This window comes from Gordionus sp. m RMFG-2023, chromosome 4, assembly GCF_954871325.1.
Source record: "Gordionus sp. m RMFG-2023 chromosome 4, tfGorSpeb1-WG-v2, whole genome shotgun sequence".
Classification (NCBI taxonomy): domain Eukaryota; kingdom Metazoa; phylum Nematomorpha; class Gordioida; order Chordodea; family Parachordodidae; genus Gordionus; species Gordionus sp. m RMFG-2023.
The window spans coordinates 6728202-6732782 of NC_088778.1; positions in this window are offsets into that span (position 1 = coordinate 6728202).

The following is a 4581-nucleotide window of genomic DNA, read 5'->3' on the forward strand; positions in this document are numbered from 1 at the left end:
AAATTCTCGAAATATAAATTTATTTTTGTTATTTAGATAACATTATAAAGAAATAATTTTATTATATATTATATTACAAAAAAAAATCAATAATTAATAATGACGTAGGTTATAAAATAATAATATGGTACAATCCCTCCCACCTCCCTTTTTTCCCCGCCATTTTAAAATATATTTGATAGAATAATCGATTTATATGTTAATAATATAATTCAAAATATCGTTTTACCTTTCTTTTCCTTATTTTCCTTTTCTTTTTATTCACTTTACATTTCTTTTTTCTTCTTCTTTTCTTATTAACCCTTGAGTGTGGAAACACCCTAGAGATTTTGAATTAATTTCATTATAAGAAAAACCCATTAGTTAAGGCAAACATGTAAGGTACGCAGCGATTAATTCAGTTATTAGTAGCTCTCTTTACGATGGCCGGATTACCAAACCCTGACACCTGCTAATTTATCATCCGGTGATGTCTCAAGTCCAAACTTCTGCACCATGGTCTTTAGTTATTTCCAAAAATTTAAACTTTAATCCGTATGAAATAGCGGAGAAAAGGAAATTTAAATTAACAAATTACCCAAGCGGTTTTTTGAAAAACATAGGAAGCAAAATAGGAGTCTTTAAAAAAATTCAAATAACTTTTAGACTCAATTCCTTTTTTATAGAATGAGTGCTTTCATTTATTTTTATTATATTTTATCCTATTTTTTTTAGTGGCTTCTATTTTATGCTTAACAATGTTTAGTTTTATGAATTTTTATGCAATATTTTACAGAGTCCTGCAGGTTAGACCAACTCCGTTCTGGGCTGTAATATTTTTTTAAATATATCAGTACCGGGCCCAATATCTTAACTCGCCATGAATATCTATAAAATTAAAAATAAATAAACTGTATTTAAAAAATTGTGTATAGAACAATTAAATTAAAAATATTGATTATGAATATTTTAAATGTGTAATATTTAAGACAATTATACTTTATTTTGGACACTATATAAATATTAATTTATTTAATATTTAAATCTTAAAAATTTGTATATTTTCAAATTAAATTTAATATTTAAATCTTAATCTTAATAAATGTCGAAAATATAAAAGCTTAAATAATAGAAATTTGGGTGAGTTATAAAAAATTTTAAAATGGGGGTGAGCTAATCCCCACCAAACCACTCTCGTTTCCCCTTCACCTTATCACTCAAGAGTCAAATGAATAATTATCTATAATTAACATCAGAATTTTATAAGATTTTTTTTTCACCCTATATTGTGAATACCATAAATGATATTACCATTTTTTGTTGCACATAACATAAGTGCTTTAAAAAAATATCCTTGATTTTTTTTTATATACTCGTCAAATTGACTTAGCATGCATGCCATTCTCATAATTCATTAATATCTTCTACCCATTAATCTCAGCAAGTATGGGTGCGTAGATTGTTATTACGTAAATCGTTTTCATTACCTGTTTACAGATTTTTAAAAAAAATAAAATTTAAGAATTATATTTTGAGAATTTAAAAAAAATAAAATTTAAGAATTATATTTTAAGATTTTTCAAAATTGGATATGACATTAATAGAATTTTTTTTGTTGAAAATTTTTTTTTGGATCAATAAATATTTATAAGATATATAGTATTAACCTAGTTTTACCTTACCTAAAGTATTTCACATTGGAAATTTTAATCTAATTAAGTTATTGCTATTATGATTTTTTTTTAAAATGTTATTATAATCTCCTCTTATTCCCGCTGACGTGTTTGAGATTGGATTAAATAAAAAAGCATGATAAAAATATTATATAATATTGATATTCCTCACTGAAAAATTTAAATAATTTGATATAAAATCATTATTTCATTTGATTAGCCGTTCTCTTACCAGGGTCCGAATACCAAACATCTTGAAGACTACAAATTTATCATTAGATGATGGCTTAAGACCAGATGGCTTAACTTCCGTGCCTTGGTCTTTAGGGAAATCCTTAATTTGGGACTTCACATGCGTATCTTCTTTCCCAAAAAATTTAAATTCTAATCCGGTTGATATAGCCGAGAAAAAAAAACAATGAAATATTCCAAATTCACAAATTATATTTTTACACCGATCGTTATCTCTTCCCTTGGACATATGCCAAGCGGAACTTTAAAATCTTAAAAAATAGATAAGATAAGAGCCCTTACATCAGAACCAAAAGAATACTATTTTTTAAAACAAAACCTACAAATAACTATTTTAAAATATAAATTAAAATTTTAAAACAATAATTTAATTTTTTAAATATAATAAAATGTATTTTATTTTAATAAAAGGCTCCTATTATTTTAAAAATATTATTTTGAGGTAATATGACATTTAAGTGTATTATAATCTGTTTTAAGCTACAAATATATTGAGAACAGGAACTTCATTATTTGTTTCATTAGAAAATTAAATTTTAAAAAAGTGAAAGAATTGGATTATTAAATTTAAAAAATAAATTCGTATAGGCCATAAAATAGCCACGTTTTAAAACCTATGCCTGGCCAAGCTGATTTAAATAGACCCAATGGAGTACAGGCTAAAATGGGAAAAATTTACAGTAGAAAAATTAAAAACCACCACTTAAATTTATTGGGGCAACATTATATTTTAAAATCGAAAAAAAATATATTATTCATATTTTTTAAGAAGCTTTTAGGCCGTGTTATGGTTCGACTTACTAAATAGCTGGCTGTTTAGCCGGCAATTTGGCTTCGACTAAACAGCCCTAAGATGTAAAGACAAAAAAACAAATAAAAACAAATAAACAACAATAAAAAACGAGAAAAATAAAATTCTAAAAAGAATAATGTTATCTAACACTTAAAACAAACCAAAATAGGGTGTCCTATACGCAGCCATATGACATTTTAGCAAAATCTTTTGTCTATAAAAAAAAATTTCGAAGCGATAATCTATTATAGCATGATCATAAACTTGAGCCTGAGTCATTAAACAACGACCAATTTAAATATAATTGAAAAATGGTAATTTCCTAGCAAATCTCTTTAGTTTAAATTGTTTTTAGAAAAACATTTGACGTTTCCTAATTGGTTCATATTTTTCCGTTTTTGACGATTCGCGTAAAGCGTTTAAAAACGGACGCTTATTAATTTTTTCATTTTCTTTAAAAAAAAATATTTATTTCGAGCCCTACCCTAATAAAAATGAAAATTTTATAAATATAAGTAGCCATTAAGGGGCATTTCTGAAAAAGATATGTAATTCATATATTAAAAAAATATATAATTGTAAGTTTTTATCATCATATGGCAATAGCCACGGATTCTTGAATAATTTGAAATTAAAACGGAACATTTCATAGCTTCTTTTTTGCTCAATTTTAAATGCTTTAAGAAGATCATGGATTTAGGGACTTCAAATATACTTATAAATTTGAAGAGAGGATTTATACTCATTTTCCAAAAGAACAGGAAGTTGATATGACTATTTGGTATGAATATGTTATTGAGATATCTGGGAAATAGGCTTTTCTTTCTCTCGGTATTCCTAAGTGGATGTTAATTGTTGCTATGAGAAGGGGGAAATGTCGATATAGGTGTAGGTCCACTACATATGTTGGCCGTTGTCCCATGAGATCAGATCAATCCGATTGAGTTTTATTAATGATTGAAGTATCACGAGGTTTGGCAATGTTGAATATTATCCCTATATAACTTTCTAATAATTTTATTTATTAATTCATACCTTAGCTTTCTAAAGCCAAAATTAGCAAAAAAATAATAATAATTGTTATCAGAAATAACATATTTTTTTTCCTGTAAACAGTATAGAGCCGGTGTTGTTTCTAGCATCAACATTTGAATTGATATATTTAACAAGTATCTATGAAAGATTTCCAATCCTTAGTATTTCGTTATATAACATTATAATCTAATTTTCAAGATTTTTTTAAATTTAAAATGAAAAATTATAATTCTAATTTCATAATATTAAACTTATATTCATTCATTATTAATATTATAAATTTAAATAATTAATTTTTAAATTTAAATGGGTGTCCAGGATGAAGAGAATCGAATCTTATTAACATTTAACTAATAGATTTAAATCTTTAATCCCGATTTCAACCCTCATCCCTATTACGTTTAAATTAACAGAAATATAAAAAAAATATACTTTATTTTATTTTTTTTAAATATTTTTAAAGTATTATTTTAGAATAATTGTCATGTTCCGTTCTTCCTTAATTGGAAATTAATATTATTATTATAATTTTTTCGGCATTTCGTTTTTTAATTTAAATATTTTAAGAAAAAAATCAATATTCATTTGCTTTAAGTAAAAGCTCTATTACTATAATAGAGATGAAAGAAAATTTTTTTTTTAAAAAAAACATTTATATATGCTATTATTTATAATTACACTATTAACCTTTTAAATTTTTTCATTAATAATACAATTTTAAATATAATAAAATGTTACTTTATTTTTTTTGTAATCGGATAGTGTATATATATCGTATGGACCATGGGAATTTGGAAACTTTCAAATTTAAATCACTTATTAGATCGACTTTTTAGAAAAAATCTGATT